Source organism: Dermacentor silvarum, chromosome 7, assembly GCF_013339745.2.
Source record: "Dermacentor silvarum isolate Dsil-2018 chromosome 7, BIME_Dsil_1.4, whole genome shotgun sequence".
Taxonomy (NCBI): Eukaryota; Metazoa; Arthropoda; class Arachnida; order Ixodida; family Ixodidae; genus Dermacentor; species Dermacentor silvarum.
The window spans coordinates 85,450,706-85,474,746 of NC_051160.1; the positions used below are offsets into that span (position 1 = coordinate 85,450,706).

At 45.2% G+C, this 24,041-nt stretch overlaps 1 long non-coding RNA gene across 2 annotated transcripts in view; it reads left to right on the forward strand.

Annotated features, from left to right (window-relative positions):
• Window positions 1-273: 273 nt before the first annotated feature.
• The window catches only part of LOC125946845 (uncharacterized), a 30,167-nt gene continuing 6,399 nt past the window's right edge, over window positions 274-24,041 (forward strand). The window contains exons 1-4 of one of the 2 annotated variants that reach the window (XR_007467919.1): window positions 274-289; window positions 13,162-13,238; window positions 13,396-13,519; window positions 23,243-23,302. This is a non-coding gene — a long non-coding RNA (uncharacterized LOC125946845). Of the gene's footprint in view, window positions 290-363; window positions 379-13,161; window positions 13,239-13,395; window positions 13,520-23,242; window positions 23,303-24,041 lie in introns of those variants that run through there. The other variant, XR_007467920.1, reaches the window with a different exon arrangement.

Here is a 24,041-nt window from a genome sequence, read left to right on the forward strand (position 1 = left end):
CCTTTGAAATGGGGCGGTGACAAAAAGTCACCAGGCCTGCTTAATTTAATTAGGTATGCCATGCATATTTTTCATTGTAGCATTTTTTATGCATCTCCTTAATTTTATTTTTCTTCCTCAGGACAACCCAGCCATTTCTTCCCCATAGTGGGTTCCCCACGATTCCCCATAGTGTGTAAGAGTCTAGCGATAACTGCGATGGACACCGACGGTGGCGGCGGGCAACATCGCCAACAGAAACGGCTATTGGAATGAGCCCATAACATCTTACGCTGTAAAAAATGAAGAGGTAGCATCAGTGAACACACTCGGCAGAGGAACAACTGCTAACAGTCACAAGCATTCTTACCAAGAGTGCAGTCGTTTTCAAGAAGCACAGTTGGTATTTTGTGGTCTTGTGCATCCAATAGTGTTTAGGCCAAGTTCCCAGGTTATTTTCCTTTGAGAGCGGTCTGCCGTCGAAGCGGCTAATAGTAGCTTGAGGTGTTAAGTGTGGAAGTGGCACAGAAGGTACTCTACTATCTCGTCACTCACCAAAAATTGCACACCGCTCTGTTGCCTATTCCTCTTAGGAATGAATTAGCAATTGCAAATGCGACGTCCCGCCACATGCAACACAGCAGCCGTGTTATGCGACGGGAGAGTCCAGGTGATAAAGAGAGAGATTATGGAGAGGAAGAGACGCTATTTTCTGTAGCACTTTAGGAATAAATGAATGAATTATTGAGTGAATTTATTAAGAGAAGGAAAGTTCGACGATCGGTGGAAGTACGTCTGAGCACATTGGGAAAAGGGCAGTGGACATAAAAATACAAGAAGAGAGTTGAGGAGGCAGGCAAAGTTGCAATTAATAGCCGAGAGAATAAAAGCAGGAGTTGGTGAAACCAGTTAAATTCCAGTGTAGATGTGTGATGTGGCGAGCAAATGAATGGAGTCACCCCACAGCATCCTTCCTTGGCAGTGACATAAGCGCGTGCAATTCTTGGCGATAAACGTTTCCATAATAATTACATACCTTGCGCGCAATAATGTAAAATGATTCCAAACTGTTTTGATTCCAATTTCTGCAATCAGCCTGCACGATTGGTCAAAACATTTTCGGGCCACTCCCAACTTCGCCTGTCTGTCACGCGACGTCACGAAAACCACGATAGCTACCCATCTGATATAACGTGTACACACTGATTATGCATGATTAAACCGCACAAACGAAAAAGAATCATTCCTGATTCGACGCCTTTTCACCATTAGCCCTCTGCTATATGTCCAATGTTTTCTGGCTACGCCCACTTCGACTGTCTGTCACGCGACCTCACCAAAGCGCGAAAACTCACGACGTCAAAGTAACGTGTACGCGAAAAAATGTAGTAATATGCCGAACAAATAGTTACGGACTGTCTCGTTCCGAAAGGAATAGAAGATGGCTGCCCGCCGATCGCTCAGGCCCTTGCTACTCGCACCTGTCGGTGAGCATGCATTTATTTGCGCATGATAAACCTTTTTGCGTGGCAGTGAAACGTTATCGAGCGCTTTCGGCATGCATACGACATGGCTCTTCCAACTCTTCCTTGCTGAGGATCCATTTTTGCGGCATTCTTATCCTTCCGTTGCACGCCGCCGCTATTTTCTACCAGCCACCGCAAGCTAAGTAAGGCGAAGGGGACCAATCGGAGAAGCCGGCACCACCCTCTTCATGCAGTTATCTATTTTCACTGTGCTCACTCGGCCCCATCGAAACCCTCTCCACCAAAAAAAAAAAAAACGCTGAGTGTAGACAATGTTATTGGTTTTGAAAGCGAACAAAGGTGACCCCCTATAAACTGAGGAGAGTGTTTGATTGGGTTGTTCAGACAACGCTGCGGGTTACCGCCCGATGCTTGCGTCGGGCGGCGACCCGACGCAACAGTACCACGCTACTGGCCGCTCGAGGCACTTTGCGTGTATTCGCGGGCTTCTTTCACGCTCGGAAAGGCACCTTTATGTTTCACGTATTGAGTAACAGAAAGCTGTATCGGTAGTTTCTCACGCTGCTCTACAATTTTGTCATTGATACTTTTCATCTAATTATAATAATTGAGAAGTTGATTGCTTTCCTTCTCCTCACACTTCACAGTAGCTTCCTGCTCGCTATCACCTTCTTTCATTCGCCGTTGCGCTCCGCGTTCATTCGGTTACGCCGAGGGAGGACAAAGCATGCCTACGTTCAACGCCAGAACAGGCGCCTAAGAGCTGTGCTCTAAATCTAAAAAGAAATGTACAGTCACGTTAAAACACGGTCAAAGGGGCCCCAAAGAGTGCACTGCGGCACCGAATTGAAGAGCTGAACAATGCCCGATTACTGGTTAATAATAAACCAATATTTCCTGTGCAAATGCAGCCATGCGGTTCTCGGGCTACTTCGAACTCGGGCGCCATGCCAGAGACCTTTTTTAATGTCACTGTAAGTATGTCTGTATTATCTCAATATCCCTGTATTTTCTTCTTTCGGTTTCAATCTTAGACGGGCAATCAAGTTGCCGCAAAGCACTCATCCTAAAATTCTGGTATTTTTTGGTGCAACACACGTCTCCGCACTGCCCCATGTGGTGTGAAATACTCAAAAAAATTATCCAATGCCTTTCCATAGGCAGCTGTCCTTAATCCTAATGACGCCAGGCAACCGAGCCTGATGCCACCATCGCTCGGAAATCTAATCCATAGCGCACAGAATGTTATCACACACCTTGTCTGATGTACCTTAGCGCTGAGGTGTATAATGTAGAAAAGTTCTTGGTTAATTTTAGAGGCAGATGTAGATGGGCGGGCGCACGCGTTCATGAACTGCATTTGCTTCAAAAAAAAAACGTGTACACGAATTTGCAATTGCTTTAACTGAAGCATATACTGGATCACAAATATTCCGCTGGCATTTGTTTAATGCCATCACATTTGAATACATAGACTAATGCAAATCTTGCTGACGTTATTGTTATCATTTGAATGTTCACATGGTAGCCTTTGGATACGGAATAATTTGAGTAGTTGAGCGTAAGAAACAACCTTCTTTACCTTTTCAAATTTGACCTTATGTGGCTAAAGCAAATGAGTAGTTTGGAGCCTCGAGATTTTCGAGCTGAGCGAAGAACGTTGTATTGAAAATGCTGATGTACCAGCTACTCGAACAAATATTACGCTCTCTGAAAGCGTAACTGACGCGAAAAACGCCTTTAACGTCGGCCTCAGTGCGCCCAGCCCTTCGTGATGTTGCCATTGTCATGAAAGACATGTCTCTGCGAGATGTTCCTTGTGGCCAGCCCACTTTTATTTTGTTCACTTCGTTTTTTTTTTTTTTGCTTTTTATAAGGCAAGCAGTTTAAAGTTTTCAGGTTAATATAGCAGTGAACGTGTGCCACCGAGAGCTTGATGGACCGCAGAAGCGATGCACGGCGCATTGATGCTGCAGATTTAGGGCGTCGCTGCATAGATACAATGTGCAGCCGCCGAAACAAGACAGAAAACGAAGCTGAACAGCTATGCAGCTCATCATGGAGCAATAACGATGGTGATGGTGCCATCGTAGATGCCCTGTCTTTCAAATCGGCTAAATCATGTTTCTTGCTGCGAGTGAAGCGAGTACCGCAGGACGAAGGCGCGTTAAGATGGAGAAAAGAATCGCCGAATTCGCGCTTTTCCGTTCGTCCTTCGACGCCGCGTTGCTTGCTGTGCATGTTGGCGGCGTCTCTTCTTTGCATATGTAGCAATAAACGCTTTCTCAGTGGCACACCAGGCGTGGCACCGTCAAGATCAATGAAACGTCCGCGACCGCGTTCGCGCCCTTTCCGTTTGTGTTAAGACGCCGCGGGGCTCGTTGTGCATGTTCGCGGCGTCCATACATTCGCGTCTAACCCCACGTTCACGAAATGAAGCATCACTGTAACATTTTTTTGCATCAGTTTCCCTTTCAGAAAGAGATAATGCTTTAAATACAATCTAATTAGTTGTCTCGTGAAATGAAACATGGTTTTGAATGAACTATACAGCCCATTCATCCCAGGGAGTAGGTGTAAGCAGGGAAATGCACACACACAAAAACACACCCTCACACACACACGCACACAAACGTACACACACACACGATACGCACACATGATATGCATACACATTAACACGCACCCACGCATGCACCGCAAGCATGCAAGCCCGCCCACAGTAGGCGCATGCGCACGCACAAATGTATATGCGCACGCACGCATGCACTAACACGCGCGTACACACGCACAAACACGCAAATGCACACATGCAAACAGCGCGCGAATGCTCACACCCGCAGACAGCAACTCGCGCGCACGCGCACACATAAGCGTAGCCACGCACACTCAAGAAGTGCACAGGCGTAATCACCGTCTCTCCCTCCTGGCTGCCTTTCGAAAATCTGCGCGTGCAAACAGACTTAATAACGCTCTCTTTGCCATTACCGTTGCAACTACAGCTGCAATAATTTGATCTACGATTTAAATTTTGCGCTATTTCAAGTGAATCTTCCCTCTACCGGGTAGATTGCAGAATGACTTACGCCTGCCGTGCGACTTCACCACCCAACCCAGACCATATTACAGCTTTAACGCAGCACCAATGTTACGTCTACTACCGACGTACTACCGACGATCGGGTCAGTACCCCGATCCCTAGGTGCATTCCAGACAAGTTCGAAGTGGTCCCCGTGCCTCGAAACGTCCACCCAGTCCACAACGAGGGCAGACGCAAGGCGAGAGCAGTAGCAATTCTCAATCAGATCAAGCAACAAGGCATCAGAGCACGCTTCGTCGACGCCACGGAGTACAGCGATGGAAAGACCTTTGCCGTCGTCATGGTCGACTCCGGTGGAAAGCTTTCCAATAGCGCTTCAATTCGCACTTTAGACCCGAAGTCGCCGAGCAAGCCGCCATCGCCCTCGCCCTGCTAGACGGTCGTGGGTCTGAGATCTGTAGCGATTCCAAAACGGCAGTTAGGGCTTTTCAAAAGGGTCGCATCGCCGAGCAAGCTGATCGTCTTCTTAACGTCTCCAATCCGGATGCTCTCACGCATCATTCGATTCACTGGTTTCCCTTCACGTAGGGTCGGTCGAGGGTGCTCCCCCGAACCTCAATGAGTCTGCTCACGAGGCTGCGCGTGACCTCACCGACCGTGCTTCCTCTGTAAGGAGAGCCAACACACCTCTTCCCTACGGCCACAGGGATGCTCTCCGCTACTCACAACGAGGTTACGAAATTCTTCTACATGTCTAGAAGGGTCTTTCCACCCCCTCCCCCCAAATTGAATAGGGCGCAAGCTGTTTCGCTTAGACTTTTACAGACCGGCACATATCCGTGTCTGGCCGTTCTGCACGAAGTTTACCCTGACGTATATCGCGACGACGCCTGCCCGTCCAGCGGGCAGACCTCCACTCTAGCACACATGCTCTGGGAGTGCGGGTCGAGATACCCCAAGTTCAGCAAGGATGAGTGGAACTCGCTTCTGCTTAGCCCCACTCTAGACAAGCAAATCCTGGCTGTCCGGCGTGCCCGCGACCGGGCCGGTGGGCTAGACCTGCCAGTCCCGACGTGGGACTAGCCGGGTGCGCGACGAGTTCATGTCCTCGCCGGACCTCCAATAAAAGTTATTTCACTCAGTCATACCCCTGTGGGTTGCAGTTAGCGGGCTCCGGGACCTTTAACACACCCTTGATCTACCTTACTCCCACCTGGGACACAAAGAGGTCCCAGGAGTAAGGGTAACCACATATACTACGATCAGATCCTAGCCCAAAAGGACGACCCACGTCGGCTATGTCTACGTTCGCACCGCCCTCTGTTTGTCGGCGTTCTAACCGCTTGCTTGCCTAGTTTCCGGCCAGTCTCCTGGGGCGGCGGCACTGTCGAGCTTCTGTATAAGAGAAGGTGGCGTTCTCTATTTTGAATTTCACTTTTCTTCTCTCGTCGTAATGGGGAGACCACGTGTAGTGTGCACTCCAGGCACTCCTGTTCTAGCTGTCGCTCTTCGTGGGCGCAGTGCTCCTCGGGAGTCCGGACTGTACGCGATCTCCCATTCTGTGTCACCTCTGTGTCGTGTGCTAAACAGCTTCGCTGGTCATACACCTTCACAGAGTGGAATGGCTCATGTTTAATCAGTTTTGCTACAAAGTATTTGGCTATGCAATAAAATGTGAATTAACATTGTCTCCGATAGAACACATTTGCCACCGTTTTCTTACAACCAGCCCAGCACTAAATGCCTAAAGAAAAATAAAAATGAATCACTTTGCTGCTGCTACGTTAACGAGGCGTGAAAGCTACACTCCCAGGGTAGAGACAAGAATGCTCACTAATTATGTTTGTATTGTACACGAAAATGTCTTGGTATCCGAGCAATGAATTCGTAAACTGTCCCATAATAGTGAAACACATTTGAGCTCATGCTTATTCAATCGTCTAGGCTACTTTCCGAAGTTGAATTTTAAGATCCCAGAGGTAAATGCGTGGTGGCATACACCGACGTGGAGTAGTGGCTATCGTAGTTTTGGCGCGGAAGGCCACAAAATTAAATATACATATGAATCACAGCGGCGGTGCTAAGGCGAAATATCCTTCCCAGAAGCGTAACCGCACGTGTGCATAAACAACAGGACCTACCACGGAACCACGCGGTTGCTATTCGGTTGTTGACATCCTGCGGCATCTTCATAGTCACTGCAGTCGTCTCCCTACTATAGCTCTAACATCCGCACGGCAGCGTCATCCCCGAGGCCACCGTGCTCCGTGGCTGAAAGATGTTACACGTCATCATATACGTATACCCTTTCCAGTAGATCCGTGCAGCACTGTTAAACCTATACAGGCTTATTCGACTAATCAGGAGGGCGAAGACATCTTAAAGGTGTCCTTCCGCTACGCCCCGTCGTCTGCTAGCGGCTTGCGATGCAGCGAAGGCGGCGGCAGCATCTGCGAACACAGTGAAACCGCAAAGCGAGGTCGTTGTTTCGATAGCAGCGGTAGAAAATTATCTCCAAATTTGCTCTGATACCGAAAAGACATGCCTCTTCAAGATATTTCGAGATACACATTAGAAGGAGCGTTAGTGAAGGCCGCCATAAATAAATGAAAAACGTGTCATTTGTGGAAATAAGATGCGCAGAGCATGACCCCGAGTTACCACAAAATAGATACTTGAAAGTCGTGTGCTCATTGTTTCCTCTTTTCTGGAGGAAAGCTATCTATTTATTAGGTAGCAGTCTAAGTTTCACCGGTCTGTTAAAAGACATCCATTCGTTGGGCGAGGAGAGCACAAGCACAAAATCAGAGATTAGATCCAATATACATAGTCGCCAGGTGAAGCGGATGTGTGACTCTTTGATAAGCAATGAACGTCTGACGGTTGTTGGCTTCAAGACCTATCGTACTGCGCTGATGTGCGCAGCAGGCACAGACCAGAAAGTTCATTGCTGCTGTAGCAGCAATAGACGTCCCACTTCTTTGTCCATAGTGTTGATACCGAATTTCTCGGGAAGAACATCGTATATAAATCAGTGCATCTAGTGGCGATACGATTACTCGTGTGCTTTCGCCGAAATGACGCAATTACTCTTCGCAGCCGATAAACTTGAAAGTTGTCCTGGAAAAGTGCGCGCGTTGCAGCAATTGTTCGTAGGTTTCACAATCACGAACATGTTGAAATCAATTCTGAGATGCATTCCTAGTAGGAACAACAAATGACCCGGAAGGGTTACCCGCCATTTTTTATTGAACAGTTAGCGCAACTGGCAAGTCTTGACCTCGCTCCCACACACGTGCTCTCGGGAACAGGGGTGAGTGATCTTTGTCATTTCAATTGTTTTGCGGCTCGCACGTGGCTACCTCGTGAGACTTGTTCGCTGAGACTGTTATTTAGCGTAAAGTTTCTAAGCCAACCTTTAAACAACTACTTTGCTATTCGTAGCGCTTGTGTGCGGTGCTGTGTGATACGCCATTCCCTTTTACATACGTTCAAAACTAGACGTGGTCGGGCCCACACACAGTCGTTTTCGATACCGCCTCTTCCACTTAATATCCTGAATCCTCTAAGTCGAGTTTCACGCAAACATCCGTGATTATCTAAGTATATTACCTCACTTCGATAACGTTACCAGCACAGACGAGGGATCCCTATATAAAAAAGAGTTGTCTACTAATGTCTTTAGTTGGTAAATACTGTATACATTAATGGTCACAGTAGGATACGTGCAAAATGCACAAGAATGAGCCTTAACAAACATGGAATTCAACAAAAGTGAGGAGCCACAAGCCGAAAGAGTTCACACTTGGTTATTCGACCATCAAGAGGAATATAATGTTGCTTTGAAGTAGCATTTCCGGTTGCTAAGCTAGCGTATGCTGGTTCGAAACATGATGGCTGCTCAGTTTTATCCCGTTCAATCTTTTTTTTTTTTTGTAACTAGCACGCTTTCTGCATCGTAAACATTTTTTTTGCATTTTCATATGTTCAGGGAAGGATAACAACATGCATTGTGTTCTCTCTACCACCCAACAGGCACTTATCTATTGCACAGTCAGGTGATGAGTTTAGTTGCTTTTATTGCAATATAATGTGCTGTCTAGCACACCTGATGACGGCAAGGTGTGAGTGTATATGCTCACTTATGTACCACAACATTTTTTTTTCTTATTTAAGGGCTCGTCACTAGTTTGCCTATTTCAAACGAACAAGTGTCGCGTATACTTCACGAACTATTGATAGCCTCTGCGAAGTAATACAGCGCTACGTGCCCTCAAATATGGCTCCACATTCGAAGCAAACAACACGCCCCTTCCCTCACAAGGAAGCTGAACACACAGCCAAATAGTCGGTCTGACGCCCAAGTGTCTCTTCGCAAACCAATTCAACCACTCGTCACGAGTAATCGTGAAATGCTGAACGCACAATGTCACTGTTGTAAATACGGCGTGTAATTAAACAGGAAGAGGAGAAAGGAAATAGGCGGTACTCGATGCCGTGGTTGGTTCTTAGGCGTCGACTGGGCACTGTCTGCACTTTGCCATGGTAAGCTTCCATGAATGCCAAGTCACGCTGCCTGGACGACAGCAGTCGCTGAATGTACACTACAAGCTGCAACACGTGTATAGGAGAGCTCAGTTGCAAGCTTCTGTGCTTGCATACGCAAGATGCCACGCGCACAATCAGTACTCTCTATGACAATGCGGTGCCCGCGACGATCCGTGGCGCAATTTTCGGTTTCGTGCGCAAACCAATTATATAATAATTTTGTACCCTAAAATCCCAATGGGACATTACATAAGAAAACATGAAATATGCAAGTAAAACTGTAATGAAATGAAAAAAAAAACATGAGAACGATATCCCGACAACAAAATATTGAAAAAGAAAAGTCTACAAGGCAGAATGCAAAAAGAGTACAGTACAGTAAATACAACCTGAAGTAACACATTGTACCTCTAGCATTCAAAGTGTTTTCTAAATGTCTTGGTTGCCGGTAAATGACATTCCTATCAGAGATTTTATTCCAGTCATCAATGGTAGAACGTAACATAATATTGTCGAATTCCGAAGTGACGTGTATCCAGATCCAGGGTGTTAGCCTAAAAAATCATGTGCTGTTATACTATACCTCTAAATAACAGGCGCAAAGTGTATTGCGACAGCCTCTAAGGAAGCAGCAGCCACAGCTGCCCCTCAGTGATCCGTGAGCCGTTCCATCAGTATGATCGATTGGCCGTGGGGTGAGCAGTGGTTTTTCGGTAGCGCGCAGTCTGCTTATATTTAGTGCTCTTATCGAAGCCGGTGATGTGCGTAGGCGTGCAACGTATGCCTCGCCTGAGCAGGCGATAACGCGGCGAAGGGTTCCGTGGAACAATTCCTGGTATTCCCTTCCATCGGAGTGTACTGACCTCAAAGATGGTATCAGGCGGTGAACCCCACCTGGCGCCGATAACGGGTGGTGTATGATGAGGGCGTAGCAGTCGAGAGCTGATGGACTACTGGTGGTGCGCTAGGTTTCGGTGGGTTGTCGAAAATATTGTACGCTAGCTTTCGTTTGTCGATGGAGACGCAGTCACCCATCTTTATGACGCGCATGGTTAATGCTACCTCGTCGCAGTAGGTGACATGGTAGTGTCTGGTGTAAGATGGCTGGAAAGGAGCATGGATGGTGTCAATCTCTACTTCGCAATCTTTAATTCGCATTCATTTATTCACAAAAAAATGAACGCTGGGACAAGAATTAAAAGCTGCTTGTTTGCAGCGTGACAATGTTCTTGCCCATATTCATGACGACGGGGACGTAATAAGATAAAGTTTGTACACTTAAGTGTGTGCAATGTACAATCAGTGACAAAGTATAAGTCAAAATGTTTAAAGTGAAATGTACAAAGTTACAAATTACAGCGGAGAAAGTTGTGCGTACATATTTCACACAACTACGGGAAGCCGTAGTTGTTCCCCGTAGACGAGCTCTGCAGGGGTGGCTTGAAGGTGGCGCTGATACCTACGCCGTCTGCTCGGAGAGCTACGTTGGGTTGAAGTGGCAATGATGGTTGCTTTGAATTGCCGGTGAAAGCGTTCAATCATTCCGTGAGCGCAAGTGTGGTAACTGGTGATTCTCAATCGGCTCAACCAGTGGTTAGTTCAAGATCCTAAAGAGCTGTAATTCGAAGAGCTGTCCTTGTTCGGTTCTGAATGAACGGGTGGTGCCGAAACGGAATATCTAGGAAACGAAGAAAGCCTACGCAGCGTACTTTGGGGGGATCCTTTTGGTGGACCATACATATATGGTCAAGTAGTGAAGTCATCGATGGCTGTTAATGAGTAGCGATAAAGTGCAGCAGGCTGAAAAGCTCACAAAGCCGAGAACGATGGCGACGGCAGGTATGCGCTTGGAGTGTCTATATAATTGCTATTTCAATAAAAAATTGTCGCAGTTTCACCCTAAAGGCCATAGAGTTTCTCACTATAACACCTAGAGGGCAAACTGGCGCCACCGTTTATGCGAGTTTCTTAAAGGACTGCCGTGCCCTCATGGGAATGACGGGATATGTGTCTGGGAGGCTTGTGTTGGCTGGTGTTGTACGGGGCTTCGTTTAAAACGTGGATATGGCTACACAAATAATGCGTTCTTAAAATAAAATCTACATAAAATGCTTTCATTCACCCATATTACATCGCTCAATAAAGTTTACTCACCTACAATGCAGCATCAAGCGAAGAAAAGTAAGAACAGACGACAAGCTGTCCCAAAGCGAGCGAGAATCTTGTCGTCTGCCCTCCAACTTTAGCGGCCAGCTCATACTTTTTACGTTTCGTATAATTGTGCATCCAAAAGTAAGTCCTCAAAATTAAGTAAAACATGTTTTTGTGTATAATAAAGCTAAAACAGTTTTTTACGTGCTGTTTTAGCAGGAAATGAATCATTGTGACAGACGGAACGGTGCTAGCCGGGCGCGTCTTCAAGGCGTTCGGGCTCTCCAAGAGCAATGCAAATCCGAATCCACAATATACTGGCATTCCCTTGCATACCACGGCGCAGCAGCGCCACATTTCCCTCTATGTTTTATAGTGTGAACCTCTATGCTAAAGGCGAAGCAAAAGTTGCGATGGCAAATTAGTAGAGAGCTATGGGCACGCTGCACTGTCCAGAGGGCGCTACTACGTTTTTATTTTTCACTCCAGCGTCGCCGACACCGAGCGCATGGGAGGTGACCAAAATAATGCACCATTCCACACGATAGCGGTCATTTCGTCGTTCCTCTTAGTGTTATGCCCTGCGCATGCGCACTTTCGACGTTTTCTCAACTCGGATACACTTGCCCTGTGATAAGCGACTGAAAGTGTCACCGCGAATGCATGCAGCGTCCCTCGAGCTTTGCTTCCACCACACGGCTGTCTGTTCTGGCGCTGCTGTCTACTCTGCAAAGCTTTAGCGCAGGGTGCCTATACCGAGTAAGGATAGTTTTGTCAGCTGTATAAACTTCGTCATGCAGCAGCACCAGCAACACGCAGAACTGTTGTCGACGCAGTCGGCGTTTTGCCCGCGTTCGCACCGAACGCGCGCGGCGTTGCTCACTGTTGGCGGTGCCTCTGGGGGCGTCTCGGAGGTTTTTGACGAGATCAGAACGGGACACTTTTCGTGCAGCGTCGGAAGTCTTTAGAACCTTCTCGACTCGCAAAGCTTTTATATAAATAGGTATTTTGTGCCGCAGCTAAACGTCGCCTCTCCTCCCTCCCTCCGTCCCCCCACGGCCTTTCGCGCGACGGCAGAAGTCGCGTTTGCTCTATATATATGGTGATTTAAAGGAGGAAAGAGACCCTTAATTCTGAAGCCGTTCAGGGAGCATGGGGCAGAACGCGCGTTTGCTCTCCGCCGTGCGTTCACTCCCCGTGAAAGCGCGCGTCCTTGCACATACAGCATACCGCGCACCGCGACGATTTCATTGCCGTTGACGTCATACGGACCCTCACCACGACGCCGACGGGAGAAATCAGCTTTGGAGTGTCCATATAACGCAATAAAAAAGGTTTACACTCCACGCACACCAACGCACGCCTCCTGGCCCTCACAAATAAGCTCTTGGAAGACCGCAGCTTCGTCGGGAAGTGCGTCTACTCTCACATTGCGTTTTTCAGAGGTTTACGTTGCGACGATCGAGTAGTACGTCTGCGGTTTACTACTGTGCGCAGAGAAAGAGGAACATTTTCGGAATGATTGAGCAGCTAGGCGAACTAACGCTCTGCTGACTCTCCACAAGTCCGACCTCAAAAATTAGCACCTGCTGAAAGTTATTGAGAGAGTCAGAGAGCCGGATGAGAGGCACCGCAGCAAGGTCAATGCCATAGCTAGCTCTCTGAGAAATGATTCGCATAACTTCTGTACCCACCGTACGTTGAATTTGCATATTTATTATAGCACGAAATGGCCGAAAAATACCGTTTATATAATCACACCAAATTTATTCATTGTCAATTAGAGAAAGATTAAATTGCGTTGACTAGTACTTGGAAATAATGCGCAAGGCCGATAAACACAACAGCCTAACAATAAACGTACCGTGTGTTTAGTCACCAAGAGCTATGAACGTATTCATGAGGAAATAACTTCAAATAACACAAAAGGTACGGTATATTTTTGCCTTGTTTCAGAGAACCTGTGAAATTGAGATGGTTTATTGAACTCTACATCAACTCATCAACCGGTACAGCATGTCAATAACCAAATGGTAATCTTTATTCTACATTTATACATCAAAGGTGTTTGCCCGGCTATGACTCTGAACATTTGCTAACCTTTATATTAGTATTTCATATACTTATCTAAATTATTCAGTGCTCATGAATATAAATATGTCACACACTTTCTTTTTGATATTTGTTTAGAGCACTCAGCTAACGGTATATAAAGTGATAGAATTGAAGTTTTCGTCGCAGAGAAAGAGCACCGATTTGTTACAAAAAATCGCTATGGTAAAAGTGCTGTTTTTGATGCTGTTTGCAGCCATGGGTAAGTTGATTCTGAATTATATAGCATGGATAATTGGTACTAGTCGTAAGATCGGAGGCCCGTTTATATGTGCCAGAACATATTCATTTGCGGGAGCTTATAGTACCTGATATATAAATAAGTAACAAATTTCAGATGAATTTGACAGTAGGCGCATTTTACAAAATAATGATTTAATGCTAAACATTCTTGCTCCTACGTTTATTCATTCACTCATGTTATGACAACTATTTTTGTAGAATGAGTTTTTTACTTATGATATCAATCTTCAGTATGACGTCTGACGATTGATTATACTAAATAGTGAAGGCTTGGGTAAATGAGAGACGGGAAAAAGTTGGGCATTCATAAAATACTCTGGTGTGGTATACTTAGAATACCTGACTCCACTGTAAAGGCACAGAATTAACGCATGGAAATACATGCCTATAATAACCCCACAAGCGCAACGTATCTTTCTTGATACGCTGAATTTCATCCCTCGAGAAACCTATTTAGGCCCTCAAAAGCAAACACAGAGCCTGTAGAGGCGTTTTTGTGTGCTTCAGTTTTTAAACGCTTCTTTATATGCTTATATGTTTCCAATTGCGGTCAGTTCCGCAAATTATTTACTAATAAAGTAGTCAGCATACTAATAAGCTTTTAGTCAAGCGTTGTTCCCACGTTTTAATGTTTTAATGTACTCTCCATTACCCTCAATAAATGTGAACAAGTTGTTTTTGAATTTATTGGAAGTAGAACGGTGTTTGTGCTCTGTGCAGTTAAGAGAGCCACCAAAACTGCAAAGCTTATGAATTACCCTGTAGTTCAACCACAGAGCAGTGTCGTTAACTTGGGGTAACTTATACGAGATGACGTTTCGTTAGAGCGATTCCTGAGATGCAGGTAAGCAAGCCCTCAGTGACGGCAAACCTTCTGCCACCATGTCCAGGAAAGTGTTTTTGTTTTTTAGGTGCCTACCTGTGTGGGCATGGGCACGTATCATGTATGCCTAATGAAAATTTTGTCAATTACATAGAAGGCACAGAGTAGCCAGTAGGCAGTCAATATGTCTCATCCATAATGTGCAGTATTTTGGATAACATCTTAGTGCAGGTGAACCAGGACATAAATCACGATGCGCTAACTTGAACATATTATTCCAGGTAAAACTCGTACTTTATTACGTCATGCACAAAAAGTGCCTCTCCAGGTGAACACGTCAAAGTGCTCTTTCCAAACAGGCCATTGCTTTATCATGAAAGCTAATGGATGCCGTACTTACACAGCTTCTCTCATTACTCGACCAGATAGTATTTTCCTGAAAAATTTCGCGCACATAATTATCTGTGTGCCTGGCAAGAATCATACATTCAGTAAACAAAGGAGCGCATCCACATTCTTGACAGTGAACAGATAAATGGCCGTCACAGCATCGTTTTTTTTTACACTTAAGCTATGCTCTCTTAGATGGTTGTTGCAACAACGTCCACCATTCCCTATATATCAGCTCTTCAGTACCAGAAGGCGGCAGACTTGTGTGCCAGACGGTGGACATGGCGCACCTAGCTTAGTGCATGTGAAAGTTCGATCAGGACTAGTGTCCCTATAGCAAAAACCAGCGTCTTCCAGTGCCTTCCAGTAAGAAACCAGCACGTTTTTTGACACTGGAGGGCACTGGGCACGCTGGCGCACGCTGGGAGTCACTGGGAGTCACTGCGACACTGGGGAAATGGCTGGATAAGAGCTGGGTCACACTGGACGACGCGCTGGTTTCACTGTTATGACGCTGGGGCGCGCTGGTGTGCGTTGTACACGCACTGGTTGTCGCTGGAGTTCGCTGGCTCGTACTGGCGACTGCACTGGTTTCGTTTGTGCCGCACTGCCGGAGTATAGGCTTTATCCTGCTTTATCGAATATAATGGGCCTCTTTCGTCCAAAAACAGACTCCTGTCATAAATAGCGCTATAATTTGGGATCATAAATGTCTGTTTCGTGTGGGCGGTGTTGCAGCTGGGAATAAAGGTGCGTGAGCTAGCCCATGCATATGCGAAACTCCAGATCACTTTCGCTTTGTACATTTCCCTTTTGACTGTGCGGATACTCGTGAACGAAATTACGCAAACGCAGATAACGCCTCATTTTCTAGTAGTTTGTACCCAATCGATGACTGCGAGTTGTCGCAGTCTTGTACAGTCGACACAAAACCCAGCAGCCGTTCAGACGCGTTCAAACGGAACTCAGATAGCCTACCGCTGATTGATATTTCGCGCCGACAACAAAGCTGCGACGATTCGCGCCCTTCCACTGTTCCTGGTGTACTGAAAATAATAGGTAAAAGGTTCTGAAGCTCAAATACAAACATTTTCGCATTCGCCAGGTACCCATACCGAGATCGTTTGCTTCCTTCGAAGGTTAGGTTAGGCCTACCGTAGGCGCTGAGTCCGTCTACACTCTATCGGCCCGTCTGGGCCGATAGAGTGTAGACAATCAAGAAGTCTAACGAAGATAAATCAGTCTTTAGTTCAGCTTTCCCATCGGTGTTTTTAAACACACCATTGTTTCATGTCTACAGTGTCAGCAGAACAAGCGATGAGCCCCGATTTGACGCGTTATAAACATACCTATATGTGCTGTCGCCGAAGGCTGCCAGTCGCATTAGCCGACCGCTTCTGTGACGGAGATAGGCGACTAAACACACGTGTCGATTGAAAAGCATTGTCGAGCTGATGGAAATGTTGCATTACCTTTGCGTGAAGAACAAGAAATGGCTGTCAAAATCGGCAGTAACAGCCCGTATAACATCCCGGGGTGGCGGTTCATTTAAGGCTATTTTCGTAGTTAATATCCCAATCGCAAAAGCAAATCAGTGTTGCAGGCCTTCCAGGCATAATATGTAATACGGACAACTTTTTTGTTTTGATAGAGGTGTAAGTTTTAGTTGAAGGCGATATCGCATCTAGCATATCTGTGCGAAACGTCTGTGCAAAGCTGCATCGGTGTCTGCGCGTTGACATGGCAAAATATGAATAATCGCGAGTCGGTGTGGCGTAGTGGTAAGATACTGCGATGGAGATCTGTAGGTCGGAGGTTCAAATCCTAGTGGCCTTTTTTGGTTTTACTTTTCTTGTTTTTTTATTGCATTACAACGCTCTCTGTTCCTTTTTGCATTTTAAAAAATATATAAGGCAGCCAGGCACCACGTATTTCTCGCTCTACAGCTGCATTTCGCACCAGTACCCCGCGCCCAGCGTCTCCCAGTATGCCGCGCCTTGCCAGAGTCCCAGCATCCAGCGCGAGACATAGGACCCATAATCAGGCATGGCACTGGACACTGGATACTGGGTTTTGCAATAGGGATCATCTCTCTCTTTCTTCCACTCCGTCATCCCGCTCCCAATGCATAGGGTAGCAATCTGTACCAAGTCTGGTTAACCTCCCTACATTTCCTCGCTCCCTTCTCTCTCCCTCTCTTACCACACGAGCAGATGGTGCACGACTGCCCCTTCACAAACAACGAAATGGTTTTGATACCTTTTTGCGACATCCAGGCGCAGTTTTACGGCATGAATTCGTCAACTAACACGGGTTGCTAAGTTCATCTAGTGTAGATAGAACCACTCTTGCGCTCACCCGACTAGATATCTAAGTGAGTTTGCGCAAAAATGACAGTTTTTATTGGTGATGCGTCTTAGACATGGGTGCGTTTTATACACTGAAAAGTCCAATAAGTACATGCAATAAGACACGTATTCAGGTACAATACATCGGTGTGTTGGTCTAAAAAGTACCTTTAACTTTACTGTTTTTAACGCTGCATTGATGTATTGATCTTCTTCGATCATCAGCACATCCGATAGTAAGCTCAGCCTACTGAGGGGTAAGAGTACAGTAAGCCAAACTAAACTTACACGTGAACGACGCTGTGGACAGCCAGATCACTGCTTCAAGCTAATACGTTGTTAAGCTGCTTTCTATGTGTGTTTTCATTTTATTTCGCAATATGCATCTTCTTCTATGGAAACAATATGTACACTCGCGTCAAAATACGAATGCGGCCTCAGGAAATGCAGATACCTGTAAACTACATTTCCTCAAGTCTATGGGACAAAGGAATAAGAAATGATCCTTTGAACCTTGCACATATTTAGTGCTGTGATACCAATGGCCTGTAGCTAGGCGAACCACAGGGCAAATTTCTCTCACGCATCGTTCTGCTTACCACGCTTCAAGCTTCTCATGTACTAAATGCTTGCTGGTAGGTGCGAGCTCGCACATAGCCGACAATTTATTTCATTAGATGTTTCCAGTAGAACACTGAATAAGTATTTGCCATGTACTGCACCACTGCCGTTTTCGGCAACGCTAGAGCTGTATATAGCGCTATGCTAAATGTCTGCAACAACCTTAAAACTACAATTTCTGTCCCCATCCAGTGAAGAGCAGTTGTAGGCAATTACTATAGTGCAGTAACACACCACGCGCAAGCCCATGAAGCGCTGTTAGAATAAACAGTCTACCAAAATGTAGTGGTAATTCACAAAAACGTGGCAAAATCTGGCGATTTTCTTTAACCAACAAAAGCAACACGGACACAAGGAAGACTCCTATAGAGTGACGCGCTCAGCGTGCGTATGTATGCACCCATGCGAAACTCAGAGTCAAGAAATATCTCTCCGAAATGTCCCCATAAGTTTACAGGAGCGACAAGTAAGCGGCACAGCCTCCTCCGAAAGCCACACGCCCCGCCGTAAGCGTTTCATTCGGGCATGATATAAAAGTTTTCTTTTTTTCAATGTTTAAAGACAGCGCCAGAACAAAATCAGTTGGTTAATCGTAACCTCTAACGCACAACACGATTACGCATCATGAATTATGTGAATTCTATTGATGTATAAATAACGCTCTGTGGAATGAACTGAGCGAACCCACTGGCATAGTTCATCAGAGCCACGCGATTCAAATTGGGTTGATACGCGGATACTGCAAATTTGTGTAGAACATGCGTCCTCGGCATAAAGAACACAGTCATTAATTGCTAAAGTCATTCACAATTCATGAAGCCTCAGTATCTACGACAATGCTGACTGCAAACGCTCCGCTCTTGCCACAGGGTCTATTGCAAGTGTAATGTGCGCTACATAAGCATATTCTAAACTTCTTGCAGGACAGATATTTTGTAAGCAGAGAGTGCATTGTTGAAAACTGTAGGCAGAACCAAAAAAAGCTCCTCCCATATGGTAGCAGTCTTAATTGAGAAATGAAACGAACGATTTGGCGGCTCGATCCAGCTACATGTTATGATGGGGCGCGTTACGCATGCCTGTCACGTGGTCTCGTTGGCATAAAAGCTCATTAAACAAGGCAAGCCTGTACGTAAAAATACCAGGAGCTTTATGTGAACATTCACGATATCTTTAAAAATCGCCCACGGCACATAACCTTACTGTACTTAATTTACTGGATTATCCCAACAGACGGGTGATGCTGACAATGAAAATAAAAATGCGTAATTGAATGTTATCAAAATTTCAGCAATCAACATTTTAACCTATCTCTTCAGCACAGATATTGCAGTACACGTAATTAAGGTAGTGATTTCGCAAGGCACATTCACTTTGAACAAATTTTGAAACTATCCCGAATACTGAAGTGAGTGCTACCATACTTGAGGTAAAAGTGCCTAGTTGTTCCGCTTACCTTTTTAACCAAACGCGTTTTCTTATATGGAAGATAAAATATTACCGTAAAACTCGTGTCATCCTCAGTACTCGCTCCAAGTGGATATGCCGTTCACTAAGCGGCTACAATTTGTAAATTGGAGTATGTGCTGTAAAGTAATTCGTTTAATATAGAAGTATTAGTTTGGGGGAATATTTCTTTTGATTTCTCGCACAACTAATATTAGCCTGTGAGAGTATTCGAGCTCGATAAGTAGAAGCGTGCTACATGTCACGAGTGGGTTTTAAAATACTGGTAATGATACTGGTAATGATTAAAGAAAACATGCCATATATTAGGTATAAAAGCACCATGCCTGCATTTCTTCGGCCACGTGTAGGTTCGGCGTTAGCATTGTTGAAGACACCGAAAGAAGCTGCGATAAAGAACAGAACACCTGCAACCAGCCATACTACGTCTAAGGTTTGGTTATTTTCAGGCCGCAAGGTTAACCTTCCTGGAATGATGTACGAACGGCGATGCGAAATAACATAGGCCATCCAAAATCACTGCGTTAAGTGGGCTGATGCCAAAGGAAATTATTCGCAAAGTGACCTGCTCCCAAAAGTGCCACCTTGAGCGGGCACCCACAAAGATCGAAATATTTAATTAGCACCGCCCATAGCAATACGTTGATTCGAAGCGTAAATGACTGTATCACTGACCGAATGCGCAGTACACAGACGTCATCGTCACCAACCACAAACGAAAAAATTAAATAAAGCTGTTGTGTAACACGCGACCCAGGGCACTATGCCGTGAAGCTATCCAAACTGTTTCAATTGAAATTATTCCGTTAGCCCTCCGCGATTGCTCAAGTATTTTGGGGGTCACGCTCGCTGCACGTGTATGTAAGGAGACGTTACAAAGAGCGTGTCGTGGTGGGCAATGTCATTCGCTTTCAAACCAAAGTCACCACCTGTAAGCAAGGATTGTACTGTTGGTTGGACTGTTGAAACACCCTTTTAACGGTTCACCATCCGTGCTTTCGTAGTGGTTACGTAACATCACGTCAAGAGATTCGAATAGAGTCAAAATAGAATAACTCTACCTTATAGCGCCCCAGTCCAATACGAGTGGAAAACATTGCCGTGAGAGCAAGCGTATGGCTGAGCGTGAGAACAAAGTATACTTTGTTCTCACAAAATCTTCCTGCTTCAAAAATGACTCTATAGAGTCATTTTTGAAGCAGGAAGATTTTTCAACTGCGCTACCGCGACAACCCGATGGCCTGAAGAACAATGAACCAGCCAAACAAATTATTTCGGGTACGCCATGCTGCCTGATCGCAATCGTGATCGCAAACGATGGGCAAACGAGGGGCCAGTGGGAGAGCAATAATTCCACGCAGTTCTAGGTAACGAAATGAGCAAGACTCTGCAGGGTTGCAGGTTAAACTTTCGGTATGTGTTGTGTACCTGCAGTGATAAGCCTGGAACGAGTAACTCCACCTAAAGCATTCTACAAACCATAGATGACTATAATATAATTGCAAAATAAAATGTACCAAAAAACACGAAAGTGCCATATATAGTAGTTCAGAATGTAGAATAGGAACACGTGTATTTGTAAAATCGCACATCTAAGTTAAGAGCACGGCATGCTCACAGTGTATATATGGAGGTCGTCGCGCAAACGTGACATACTCATCAAAATGGCCTTTAAGGGGCGAAATTCTCAAGACTATGCCAATTTGCGCTACTATCTTTGTCGGCGAAATGCAGGAATATACGGGGAAGCATTCACTTCCATATTAAAGGAAGCGAATCCTCGTAAGGTAAGGGTCAACAAAGGCCGTTGGTTACGCATAGAAACCACGATATGAAGACCACGCTCTCTGAAGGTCATTCATTAAAAACAAACAACTAACTTCAGTGAGCAACTAGCGCCTGCTGCCAGCCTGGAAGGGTGAACTTTAGAAGGGCAGGCTGGGAGATAAACCTGAAAATTGAAGGCCTAGTGAGTGCGGGCTCACGCAACCAACTCTATGCACGCCACACCCTCTCTTGGAGCGTTTGGTCACATGATAGAGGAGATGAGATGCAGACAGGGCCGTCGGGCATGAGAGAAGGTAGAATATTCCTATCTCCTTCTCCTACCATGGTTGCTAGCCGTGGTACTCCTATCTTAGAAATCGGAATTGGATAAGACCAGCTAGAGTACCGCACCATCTCTGAAATGCACATCACTTGCTACGTCAGCTCGGGGGATCCTTAGGGATGGATGGGAAGGCCCAAATCGTTTCTCTCGGCAATGGCGGCACCAGTTTGGTGACGTTAATTGAATCTTAAGTAAAATGTAATTTCTAGTAACTGTAGGAAGCCGATTTCCAATTTACGGTGTCACTCCTTTTGGATAATTTCTTGCAAACTTAAGCGCATGAAGTGTACAACAGAGCAATAAGAAATGATGTCACAATTCTGAAAACTGCGCCCAATAACACATCAAAAGCTTTAAAGGATGCAGTATAGACCTTTTCATCGGGCGAAGAGGAGAGGGCGCATGGCGAGCCTTGCAAAAGTTTGTGCAAAAAAAAGTTAAGCTAGACGTTCCACTTTGTATTGTCGTTCTCGTTTCGGAGCTAATCACTTTCTTGGTCAGCCATTTTGCATGGTGGCGCGCGGGTAGGTGGGTACCACGCCAGAAGGAAATGGCGGCGCGTGCAACCTCTTAGGCTGAGGAAAAGAGAAAGCGCTGGTTCATTGCTCCTCGACTCAATCGCTCAATGACCTGTGCTAGGGCCTCCGTCCCGATGAATGTCACTCTCGAAAAAAAGTGCAGAACGAAGGATATGGTTACGCAATAAAAAATGGCTGCAGCGCTGGTGTCGGAGACTGCAGGTGGTAGTGCCGGGAAACGAGGAAGGTAGCGGTGCGCCTTCGTCATGGAAGGATAAGTAGATCTTCGAGACACATGTGCTGAGCAATTGATAGTCTGTATTTTTGAAATGTGATGTTTACAGAAGCCGATCCCTTGCTTTTGAAATTGTAATAAATTATTCTCACACATTTTTTCTCTTCGCAATGTAGTGTCGCGGGCAATAGATCATCAACCTATTTGAGTACTTTGTTACCTAAATATATAAACATGCGTTTTTTACGAATAACATTTGTCTAGACTATACAGGGTGTCAGGGACGGCCTGCAGTTCTACTGTCACAGATTTATTTGAACCACTGAAAATGCCTTCGACAAGGTAGCATCTTCTTCCGTGACGATGAGGTCAAGATGGCTGCGTGATCATAGCCCCGACACAAGGAGAAAACTTTCAATGATCCTGCCGTTCATGTGCAACTGCCAAACTGGCAAAAATTGAGAAGCTTCAAAGGGGAACCGCGTGAAATGAGACCACTTGCAGCTGCCCAAAATACTTTGTAGTCCTAAAAATTAAAATAAATTCTGGGCTTGTCTAGTTTTTCTGGATACCCATAGAAAATTTGTTATTATGTAATGAATATCACCTCTTAAATAGCTGTTTTAGAAAAAGACATTTCCACACTGACAACAAATTGAAAAGTCAAAACGGCCACACTTTTTGACGCACAATAGTACTGCACAGGCTGCTGTTGTCTAGTGTCATCTCGTAATGCTGCGACCCAGTATTACTTTTTTGGTTCTTTCGTCGTACTTGCGGCGTGTTTTTCAAACTTATTTATGAAAATAAATTTCCTTCACGAACACCAAATCAGCATTCTTGTGGGATACCAGCTAACTGGGCTCTATTGCTCCCGGGCACTACAACTGATAACTGTACCAGCCATACTGCATAGCCATACTGCATAGCTATACTGCATAGCCATACTGCATAGTTTTACGGGTTCACAAAGATCAAGTCAGCACGGCTCTATGAAGCCGCGTTTTTGTGAGCCCGCATAAGCGCGTATCAGGCGCGCACTTGGATTGGTGTTTTTGTCCGTATTCCTGTGCTATTGAAAGTTATAGAATATCATGTTGGCTTCAATGAGCGACACAGCTAGAGTTCACCTTTTTGAGTAAAATAAACTGCTTATATCTTGCTTTACAGCTGCTGACATCATCGGAGCCCGGCCGGATGGATTTCTAAAGCAACAATCCAGTGATCATGGTTTGTATTTCTTACATAATAACTGTGAACGAAATACAAATGCATGTTCTTGCACATGGAGGAAACATAAACGAACCTCCAACGCCGGTCATCAGGCTGAACAATATGAAAGTTTGCACAAATATCAGAACACATGAAACCATGATCATTTACAACGTTTAGATTTACCTTCCTATCACGTGTCATGTCTATTCAGTAGCATTGCTTAGTCTTGTAAAAACTGTAGAAAATGCTGCAATCACCACCACTTCGCAAAAATAAGCGTCTATGCTGCCAAAGATGATGTCCTCGTGATCGACTCAAAATCTGTGTTACAACAATTATATCGTTTTATGAACTTGATACAGCGCGAGAAGGAAACAGAAGGCAACAGACCATGCATAAATCTTTAAACAATCCAATGAATTCTTTGTCCCATGTACCAATTTTATTGTTATTCATTGAACAGAAAAACGAACACTAGTCACGAGTACAAAAAGAGAGTAAAAAATCCTACTTTTAAATCTTCTCCTTTTGCCTTAAGCGACTAATATTTTTTTCTGACAATGTTTGCTGCTCGCCAGGCGATATTTTATCAAACATTTGACTTTAGTGTCATTCATGCTGTGGCATTACGCCTTTCGCCAAAAATTGCATAAAAGATATATGACATAATGGTATATTATGTTTAACTTTATTAAGATATAATTTTAAAGACCCACTGGGAGTTAGTTTATCATCATCATCAGCAGCAGTAGCA